The following is an 11,687-nucleotide window of genomic DNA, read 5'->3' on the forward strand; positions in this document are numbered from 1 at the left end:
CACCCACCTTCGCCTCCTTCCCTCTTGTGTGAAGGAAAAACGGATCCCCTTTCCTCTGAAAGCCAACACCTCCTGCGTGCTCATTTATGTACACACTTACTCATTCCTTCAAGAAATTTCCAGCCAGGCCCTGCTCCTCTACCTCCACCAGAAACACATTCAGTCTCTCCTAGACTTTCACCCCAAAGCGGGGCAGGCCCCGATTTTGTTTCTTCCGCAAGCAGTCACTCCATCCCTCTCCCCTCTCGCGCTCAACATTCTTCTGACAGGATTTTTCTGAAGATCGTCTCTGCTCGCTGCCTTGGCTTGCTTGGCCCATCCGCACTCCTTAATCTCAGTACAAAAGATCACCTGTCCCGAGCAGGCCACCCAGACTGCCTCTCCCCCACAGGACTTCCTCACTTCATCCTTGTGTACTGGAACGCTCCCCTCTGTTGGCCTAATGCTAGCTCGTCGACACGGCTGAATCCCATTCTTTTCCTTCATGCTCTCTCCAAACCTGCACCCTTTTCCCTCTACTGTTCTCTGTCCTTCCGTGTCCTGCTGTTCTTTGTTCCGTCTTGACAGCACACATGGCTGCCAGACACGGTCTCCTCAAGAGAGCACACGCTCTCCGTGGCCTCCCCCCTCTCATCTAAGCTGATGACCTTGGAAACGTCGTCTCCCAGTCTTGTTTCCGAAATGCTCTGTGGGATACGCGTGTCCGATCAATTTCTAGCGAGCCGTCTCCAGCCCGTTCATTAACGCTCGACCCCCAGCCTCACTGGGACACTTCTCTAGGGCTGTCGACCTTCGTGAAGATCTCCACGCTGCAGCCGGCTCGCAGCGGCTGAGGAGAGTCCACTGTTAAAATCTCACAACGCTTGCAAGGCGGTTGACCTCACACTGGTCGCGTAAAATTGGCCCCAGTAGGAGTATTTATACACTGGAAATTGGAAAGTTGTACAAGTTAGGCTTTGCACTCCTCCCTCACTGCCAAACTCCCCCAGCGTTTACTAGCACAGCACGGGTGGGGAGACTCACCCTACGGGAATGTTATAAATTCTGACCAAGACATTTCACATGAGCTTTGTAGTTATTCCTGGGAATAGCTAGTTTACAATGGCAACTACCTCAATTCTATTGTACAAGCCTCTCAAATATCACCTTTAAAAATAACATACCTTTAAAATACGCGCAAACTGATTTTTACCAATCAAACATATATCAGTCCAGGTACAATTGAGGGAGGCAATTATCTTCATGTTATTTAAACCAACACGTACGGTTTGGGATAACATTTATTATGAAAAGCATCGGAGGAAACATGGTGTTCTATTCCTCTTTAATGCAAATGGAAGTGAGAAGAGTGACCCCTGAAAAACTGTGGTAGATGATGCAAAAATAGGATCTGTGATGACTGGTGCCAAGTCTGCAAGTCAAGAGACTAAATAATATCACTTAATACAAAGTCAGAAAGGAAAACAAATGATGTATTCTCAAATAAAATTGTTTTTTATAATGTGTTATTTAACATAGTTGCATAGAAGTTTTATCAGTAGGTATTTTACTTCTTCTAAGTCCCTAAATGTTCAATGTGTTCCAATTCAGCAGAACACTTTTTGCCCCCCTAATCTTTAGATTTGGAAAATAAAGATTCCCTTATTTCCAATTTACCTTTATAATTAGATAAATTCTGCAGACAAGATCAAGAATTTTACACCTTATAGGTATTCTGTAAAATGGAATATACATCTCTGCCAGTTAAGGCATGGAATTAATTTCTCAAACTTCTTATAAATATTAATATGACAGTAGATCAATAATAAACATAAATGTCACTGAAAACTTATGCATTTTGTTTATAACAATTTGGAATCTTGATTATTTGATAGAATATGAGAAAAGTAAAGTATGAAAGATAGAAAAGTACTAGTCTAGTTTACCTCTGTTTGCACATTCTCACCCAGAATACAGAAATACGTAGATATATTACTTCTACTAAGCATCTCACTATAAAAATTGTCTACAGAAACTGTCTGCATGCAGCTTTCACTGGGCAGTGGTTTAATAAGGACCATACTTCTTTTAAGTTGTTTCAAATACAAAGTATTTTAAAATAAAATTCCACTTCAGGTTAAAATGAAACAGCGCTTCTGAAATACCATTCCCCCTCCGCCACCCCTTGTCATCTTGGCCAGGGGGCACAGTCATCTAAAGTTCTTAATGTTCTTAACATGATGTCTGGCACATAACAAACACTCAAGATGTGACAGGTGCTGTTATCACTAATAGATTTCCTCTTTCTCACAACCCAAATCTATCAAATGTTATATCCTGCAAATTCTACTTCCTCCACTGCTGTTGTGTGAGATCAGGTCCAACTTCGACACTGCTTTTTTTCGCCTCTCCTGTTAAAATAAACTGCTTATCAACCTCCTGGCCACTCATCTCCTGCCTATTTTATCCTTCATAGTGCCCTACTCACACATGAGCACTCTTGCTAAAAAAAATGACAAGAGTTCACGAGTGCCTGTAGAAAGAGTCCCAATTCCTTAATATCCAAGTCCCTCCATACCCTAGCTCCAAAAGACCTTTTCAAGACATTGTTCCCACCATACCCCTTAAGACACCCCGCAATCCAGTTATGTACAAACGCCCATCTTCTCAGATATGTATTATGTACTTGCCCTGACCTGATCTGCCCTTTGACATTCTCTACTTCTCTCCTTTCTTCTACTCCAAGGAGCTTTGGCCAGTTCCCCCCAGTGGCATTTGTGCCTGCAACTTTATGCTGCCTTACTCTGTACTGCATTTAATGGATGACACACTGAACCAGCCTGAGCCTTTTTATAAAAAATATCACTCATGTATTCACTCAGTCAGCAAGGTTTTATTCAATAGCTATTCTGACGGCAAGTTCGAGACAAAAGATAAGTTGAAAAAATAGCCTACACCACGGAGTATACTGTTCACCATCCAGAGAAGTGGACAGACATATAAGCTAAGGATGTCACTAAAATGGGCATGCCCCAGCAAAGACGGGAGGCTGCGGGACTGCAGAGGAGAGGACAGCCATCTGCTGAGGGGCTGCCCCGGAGGCTGGTCAGTGAAGGACAGTAACAACTCCCCAAACACAAAGCAGAGACGCTCTTCTACCTGGAGAGAAGGTTAAGAACTTACTGATTTCCGCCCACTCGGGTGATGGGGCTGGGTCACAAAGTACTGGGGTCTAGGGGCTAGGCATAAGGAAACAGCTAAGATTAAAGCAGGAAAGGTTGTGTGAAGAGACTGTACGATAAGAATGGCACATACAAAGGCCTAGAGAAGCCAGAAGGGAAATGGGGAGCAGACCCCGTGACGACTGGGTGGTCTGGGAAGGGCTTGTCCCACCCGAAGGGAGCGCCAGGCATTAGCTGTCCGTGGCCACAGAAAGGCAGCCCCCGTGTGGCCAGATCCGCGGATTCTTCCACAGAAGTAGATAATTTGGATTTTTATGTGAAGGCTCTTGATTTTTTATATGTTAACAAGTATGTCAAGTAAAAACAACAAACCTCTGAGCAGCTAAAAACAATGTGTCTGTGGGATAAATGTGGCCTGTGTGTTTGCACCCTCTGTCATACAGCAAGTCAGAGTGCTTAGAATTCAGACGACGGAAAGACACAGAAGGCTTTCAAGTGGGCACGAGGAGGGAGAATGATCAAACTTGGATTCCTGAGAGCAGGGCAGGAGAGGAACCGGGGCTGGAGGGTGACAAAGGCCAGGGAAAAAAACGTATTATTAATTGTTCCAGCTCCTACTGACAGGCAACAAATCCCCCTAAAAGAGAGTGACTTCAAGCCCAGTGGCCGCCGCCTGGCCTCCTTGACCAAGCCCAGACACAAGTGCTTCGGCGCCACTCTGACAGCCACGGCGTGAGGACCCGGAGTCCCAACGAGCCCCTCCCCTGTTCCTGGCGCCCAAAAATGAATGGTCTGCTGTTTGAGGAAGGCTGTCAGTAAGGCCTTAAAAAAAAGTGAGGACAGTGTTACTGGAAGCTGGAAGACAAGAGGATCCCGCTCACCAGTGACAGGGTTTGGTAATGCTGCTGTCTACGGGAACGTGGGGAATGGAATTGTCCTTAATGAACTCAGCGATCCAGCTAAGGAGACTTTCAGGCAGCCTCCTTAAAGTGACACCTGGCTTCTGCTCACAGCCTGGGATAAATTGTGAGCAGAGAGAGATAAGCCAACGAACACACTGTTACATATAAAACCGTTCCTCATTCCCAGCCTCTCCTGTTGTCAAGCAATTCTCAAATTAAGAAAAGGCTTCCCAGCAAGGATCAAATCTAGGGTGTGACTGTGTGGCAGTCTCTTGAGATTTCAGAAAGATCTAAGGCAGTGCCTCCTAGACACTTACAAACAGACTTAAGGCCTTCTAAGCATCTTCTGAAAGCATACCGTATGGAAACTCTGCATTAAGTGACAAGGCTTCTGAGAAACTGACAGGGGTCATCCCTCAGCAGTTGCGGATGAGCCCAAGGCAGAAAACGTGTCCTGGGGTCTTCTTGGCTCCTGCTGTGAACGTAACAAGACTCACAGAAAACCCACAAAGTTTTTTGGATAATTGTACTATGGAATTATTGCCAAGTTAGACTAAAAAGAGAGTACACAATGAAAAGGGTCTTCGGATCCCGAAAATTTATGGGCAGGAAGCAGTCTGAGAAGGACTCAGCTGCAAATACTGGCTCTTCTTATGGAAAAAAAAGGTTGACTTGAGCAGAACCAAGAGCCCAGAGAGTGGAACCAATAGCCCCAAAGAACAGCAGAACAGGAAATGGTAGTGGACCTGGCCAAGAAATTCCAGTATCACTATGGGACCTGTATGTCTCTCATGCTTCCTCTTTGGGGCAGGCCTTTAAAATTCCCTTTCTCGGGCGCCTGGGTGGCTCAGAGGATTAAGCCTCTGCCTTCGGCTCAGGTCATGATCTCAGGGTCCTGGGATCGAGTCCCGCATCGGGCTCTCTGCTCAGCAGGGAGCCTGCTTCCTCCTCTCTCTCTCTCTGCCTGCCTCTCTGCCTGCTTGTGATCTCTGTCTGTCAAATAAATAAATAAAATCTTTAAAAAAAAAAAATAAATAAATAAATAAAAAAAAATAAAATTCCCTTTCTCCTGTTTTGTTTTGGGTGTGTGATGAGCAGATAACTGAGAACAGTACTCAAGCCCTATACCCAAGGAAACCGGTCCTGAGGAGCCTCCTTTGTTTACCCAGACCCAATTTAGACGGCCAGGTCCTTGACTTTGAGCCTGAGCCTGAGGCCATAATGGGAAGAGACTGACAGAGGGTCTTGGAAGTCCAAGAATGTTATTTTGCGTGTGGGAGAGATGTGCATTACTGCCGCCAGTGGGCAGACCACAGCACAATGCTTTTTCCCAAAGATGCCCATAACAATACCTCCCGTCCCACGTGTTCTTCCAGAATCTTCTCATTCCACTATCAAGAGATGGGAGTCCAGTGCTCTCTAATTAAATCTGAGTGGGTTTGTGCCTCCTCTGCAGCCAGCAGAACTAAGAGATGTGACTTCCAGGGCCAGGTCAGGAAAAGTGAGGTAACCTCCCTCTTGCTCACTGGGGTACTTGCTGTTGATGCCTTTGGCCATTGTGTAAGTAGCCCGAGTGCCATAGGCCTCCATGCTGTCAGGACGCCCAGCCCAGAGCCGTGAAGGGAACACCTGGCTACCTGATTGCAGCTATAGGAGACCAGAACCCAGCCTGCTAAGGCTCTCCCGAAGCCCTGGCCCACAGAAACTTGATAAAATGGCTGTTGTTTTAGGGTGATGTGTTACACAGCAGTAGAATATCAGAATAAGGATGGTAATAAGGTGATTTGTTCAATTTTCATTTTTGTAGACTTCATCATTTTGAAAATTAGCAGGACACATTTGAAACCCCTTACCAAGACAGATAACAGACTCTGCTGTATTTTGCTTCTTGATCCGTGTTTTCTGACTCTGGACATTCTGAGTTTCTGCACACTCAGATTTAAATTTATACTTAAAAATTTTTCCATCAGACCATGTTATTACTCGTTAAAACACCAAAAAGAAAAAAGTCCTTTTCCGTTAATCTTAGATAAGTGGCTTCAGCTAAATCTTGGACCTTTTTGCCAGTAACTCACATTAACATTTTTTTTGACCTCTTGGAATTCAATGCTTATCTAGTTCTGCTAAAATTTGGCATTCCCTTTTTCTAGAACATAAAAGGACAGAATAAAGGAATGAGGATATTAAAATGTTCTGTAGGCAATTAGAAGAAGTTCTAGAGAAACAAAGACTTTAATAATTCAATAATAACAAATTCAAAACACTGGGCTAGTTCAGGGAAGGACACACTTGTAGCAACTTTCTTACAATGCTTTAACATTTTCTAATGTGAAAGGAATCAAATTTGATAAATGTTGCTCTTCAGATAATGATAATGGAATTTAGTAACTTTGGACATCCAACATGAAAGGGCAATGTCTTGAAAGAGAATGTTCTGGAAGGTGGGAGGGAGCTATTCTGAGGAAGCAGCACAAAACACAGAGAAGCAATTAGATTTCTTATTCTGCTTTCATCCTATCAAACCTCCAATATGGCATTTCCCCAAGTGAGGGTGACAAAGAACAATGACAACAGCTAGGAGCCAGGAAAGTAGCATCCAATTTTGCAGCCATTGTCTTTGAGAATTAAAGCTCCTGCTGGAATGGGTGCCAAGCTGATCTGTAACTTTAGCTAATAAAGAAAACAATGGGAACGTTCGGTCCCGGTAAGACAAATAACACAGATGAGAAAATACACTTCATGTAAAACCACAGGGGGGTAAAAAGGAGAAAATAAACGTCTGGCACTGGAGGAGAGGCGAGGCTGCCCTGGAGACGGCAAGAGGTCACAAAACTAACTTCATTGCAGGACCGGTGGGAAAGAGAAAGGAGCCCTATAGCTCCAGGCAGTCCACGCTGAACTGACTACTAGGAGCAGAAGAATTCAAACAAGCAACAGAGAATCCTTGGCACGGCCGGCTGTAAGTGTCTGCTTGGCTAGACTACAGTCCACAGCTACTCAATCAAATGCTAACCTGGGCACTGCTGTGAAGGCATTTAGCACATATGATTAAAATCCATAATTGACTTTAAACAAGGGAAATTCTCTTTAATAATCGAGGTGGGCTGGATGTAATACAGAAAAAGACCTTTACAGCTGAGCTGAGGCGTCTCTGAGGAAGAAATTCCACCTGTCCAGAACAGTTTCTGCCAAGCCAGAGACCCGGGGGTTGCCCTTCCCGATGGCCTGCCCCACGGACATCTGGCGTGCCTCACCTGCCCCCAATCAGAAAAAGCAAGGTCCTCAAACAAAATCTTTTTATTTATCTCCTACTGGTTCTGTTTTTCTGATTGAAACCTAACTCCCACACCCACTAAATGCAGCAGCCTACTGGTACTGAGAAACAAAAGACTAGTTAGCTGCAGGACTGCCAAACCAGTAATAGCATCCAGTGGTTTTTGGTAAGGGGATATGTCAACGTCTCCAGATGAAATAGAAGGAGTTGAACAAAAAGGACAGTAAAATTGGAAATTACTAGGATGATACAAGCTACCAATAACTTAATACAGACTGGATTCGTACCTTGTAAAAAAAAAAACACCTAACATAAAGATTAGGGTATAGTTACTGGTTAAACAAGCTTCATGTTAACTCAGAGTAACAGAATCAACACCACCATCTTGGAAATGTCCTGGCAATGACTACATCTGCACAGGGCATAACCACCCACAGAAGATACCCCAAATGGATGCAGTTTTATAGACTCAGTAACTCTTACCTAGAATGTGATACAGAGAATGTCACATTATAAGTTCACTAAGATATCTGGTTTTTAAAATATGCACATTCATACAAACATTTTAGAAGAGCTCAGATGTCAGTATCAAAGAGTTCCTTCATAAAAATTATTACTAACTGCCTTAAAGATATGTTTAGCTATTACTCAGCTTATAATTCCCAGTTAAATGACAGCAACAGGTTCTGTGAAAAACCAGGTCTCTACACGGAAGATCTGCAGTATGCCCTCCATTACTGAAAACCAAGTCTCATCACCTTGAGATACATAATAAGGCTCTTCCGTATGAAAATGAAAGCATGACAAACAGCCGCCATCCTTGTTGGCCAGCAGTGGAGCCTTAGAGTTTCAGTTCATCATGGCATGAAGCTCAAACAGAACCATGTTTATTCTTCTTGGTTGTAAAATCAATACAACATCCATTTTATGGAATAGTATGCAGCTAATAATAAGTATCAAATAGATCATCAAAATATACGAAGTGGAAAAAGCTAGAAGGGAACCAAAACTGTTCATCATAAAAGGAAGGAAGGTACAGGGATGCCTTCAGTAGGTGAAGTGTCCAACTCTTGGTTTCGGCTCAGGTCACGATCTCAGAGTCATGGAATCAAGCCCCACACTGCACCCGTGCTCAGTAGGGAGTCTGCTTCTCCCTCTCTCCCTCTGTTCATGCTTTTTCTCTCTCATTCTCTCTAAAGTAAATAAATAAATAAAATCTTTTCAAAAAAGATTTAGAAAAAAAAAGTAAGGTAGGTACACATACACATTTTCAGGTACATTGTATACACATAAAGCATTTCTGAAAGAATTTATAGGGCTTAGCGACAGCTTCTAGGTTGAGAGGGTGAACTTCTTTCTCACTAAGTTGTTCACTGTAAGGAACCCCAAATCCCTCTCCCCCTCTCTGGTTCTGAACTAAATTAGAAATAAGACCAGAAAGTACACAGAGGTCAAAACACTGTCCTTATTCCTTATAAAGGGGATACTGAGAATGTGGCTTCAACTTTGAGCCAGTCCCCTTCCTTGCCACACTGACTCTGCATTCAGACAAGATTTACCTTACCCAGTCCTCAGCAAGGCTGACCGGCAGGCTCCCTCACACAGCAGGGCCGCAGTGACCTGACTAAGCACCTCCCTCTGTGAGCAGACCCGTGCCAGGAGAGAGGGAGGGGCAGGGGTGGGCCACACAACTGATTTCTCCGTCCAAATTCACCAATCAGGTAAGTCACTGGGCAGAGTGAGGCCAAGAACACTTTGCTAAAGGAATATCAGCAGTGAGGAAGACATAGTCCCTCCCTCCTTGTCACCCGGTATGCCCTTTTACACCATTCGAATTTTTTTCCTTATTATGTGAGATGCTGTCATTCAAAAAACAAGTATTTAGAAATGAAAGTTGTGTAAAGAACTTCAAACAACATTGAAGTATATAATACAGAAAGTAAAAGGAACTACTTTCCACTTTTAAACAATGTTCAAAGATAGCGACTTTTCCAGGATGGGAGGGAACGATAAAAAGACAAGCTGCTTAACAGATTTTTAAAAAAAGGAGAAGGAGAGAAAAAAACCTTCTGAAACTTGGACATGACAATGGGGTCAGAAGAACATCAACTTACATTCCCCTGCATTTATTACAATAAAAACGTAAGATTTCCAACATTTTTAATATTTGATTTCTATGTAACAAATTCTGGAATGAAGAGTCGCCATTACAAGAAACTATGGGTTTGGTTAGTGAACCGATTATCACATTTTTTTTAACACGTAGGAAATGTAATGATAGGAGCGTGTGCTTATTAATGCCCTGTCTTTGCATTTGTCTTCACCAGGCAGGTGAGTTTCTGTTCTTCCATAATATGTCTACAGAATAATGGATCCCATTGTTTCTTTTTTCTTCTGGTCTTTGCTACAAAATTCCAAAGATACTAAGAAAGTGTTCCAGCGCATAAGGAAATTTGGAGCTGGGAAAGCATGTGCCCTGGGGGGTAACATGCAGTTAAGTCTGTTGTGAGACTTTCTATTTCTAGAGTACCTTGTACATAGTAGGTAGCAAAAATATATATGCTGAATGGATAAATAACATTTCTCTTCTGAAAAGAAGAGCTTTGCCAAAGCAAACCTTGTAACCGGGAGAGAACTTGTGCCCATCTTTCTCCAACCATTCCCCGTGGAGAGGGAGGGCAGGGGTTGGAGACCTAGCATCATAGCGATGCAGAAGGGATATGAGGGGAAAGGCAAGTTAAGAACCTATGACCTCCTGAAGCCCTTTTCACACCTCCCGTCTAGGTAATCCCCAGATCCAGAACATAACTGGAGTTTGCAGCTTTGAACAAAAAACGTTGCTCTGTGAATCAGCACCCAGTGCAGACTACTAGTGCATCACAGACATTTAAGCAATGTTAGTTGGATCCCATAAATAATCCTAGGCTGGAACGTAAAGACACAGGGAAGTTCTGAGCCAAGACACTTCAACCAGCTATTCCAACATTTTCTTCATGTCCTCAGACAACTTCTACCCTTTGCCATCACGGCCCCTGTTGCTGCGGTGACGTGGTTAACAGCGCACAGGGAGGTGAACGGGCCTACTTTATGCTACCTCCTTAAGCAACGCAACAGCTGGTGTCAAGAAAATTCTGGGCCATCCTCTAAGCATCTGAAAATCTTGAGAGGGAAGGCATAGTTCCAAATGCCAAATAACACCAAAGCTGACGATCAAAATGGACAGGCCCATCTGCCTCTGAGACGACCCGTTACTATCCTACCATGCTGGGAGGAATTCAAAGAAGCAAACAAGACCATGCTGGTTCGCTGAAAGCACGTTTCCTTTGTAGCCAACTCATTTTGTAATCCCACTGTCTGCAAAGGGCAGAGACTTCAGATGGAGTTTAGCTGGGAAAACACACACACAAAACTTACGCTTGGGTTTGAAGGAGTAAAGTGTCTGGCTCCAGCACAAGTTTGAACTGATAAGAAGAGTCAATGACTGCATTATAAGGTCTCAACGCAGAAACATGCTTCATATTTAAATTTCTCTCTCCCGTTCCATCTCTTTTTATTTTTTCTTTATTTTTTAAAAGATTTTACTTATATTTATTTGAGATCAATTCAATTCAAATTCCATTCAATAATTCATTTAGTGCTAAAAAGGGATTGCCAGAGCAGTGAAAGGGAGGAGAAGGAGAAGCAGACCCCCTGCTGAGCAAGAAGCCCAACACGGGGTTTCATCCCAGGACTCTGAGATCGTGACCTGAGCCAAAAGCAGACGCTTAACCGACTAAGCCACCCGGGAAGCCCCCCATCTCTTTTTATAGATCACTCTACCCAAGCTGTCATCCCAAGTCTCACCTATTCAAAAGTTTCAACAATGTGTGGGCACAAGGACTCCCCTGCATGGTCATTTCCATGGGAGGCTCAAGCCCCTGAGGAGAATGAGACAGGACCTGCCCAGACCACTGCCCACATCCCGGGTGCCACAGCGTTACCGCCACAGAGACGCGATCTAGCTGTGGTGCTGTATTCCTTGATTTGTGGGCCTGAAAGGCAAGAAGATTATCATCCTACATGCAGAAAGAGTGGCATGCGTGCCGCAGAAGGATCAGAAACAGGTGAGAAACAGACCTTCGACCCCCTGCTGTTCTAGGCTACTACATTTTACTGTATTTCCATTTGCTAAGCTTCACTTTAATGGAACTCTTCATCCATGTACGTAAGGTGAGAATGGTAAAATGAACCTTATTTACCCACCTTCGACGATTATCAGCGTTCTGCCTTGTGATCTTACCTTCATTTCCCAGTCTTCTTGCTTCAGTGTTTTTCAGGCAACTCTGAGCCACCCTGTAATTTTACCTGTCA

The 11,687-nt window shown here is 43.7% G+C and overlaps 1 protein-coding gene across 3 annotated transcripts in view; it reads right to left on the minus strand.

Annotated features, from left to right (window-relative positions):
- Nucleotides 1-11,687, minus strand: part of STK39 (serine/threonine kinase 39) — a 304,821-nt gene that overhangs the window by 137,297 nt on the left and 155,837 nt on the right. The gene's annotated exons all lie outside the window — the stretch shown is intronic.

The sequence above is a fragment of the Mustela erminea genome, chromosome 8, assembly GCF_009829155.1.
Source record: "Mustela erminea isolate mMusErm1 chromosome 8, mMusErm1.Pri, whole genome shotgun sequence".
NCBI classification, from domain to species: domain Eukaryota; kingdom Metazoa; phylum Chordata; class Mammalia; order Carnivora; family Mustelidae; genus Mustela; species Mustela erminea.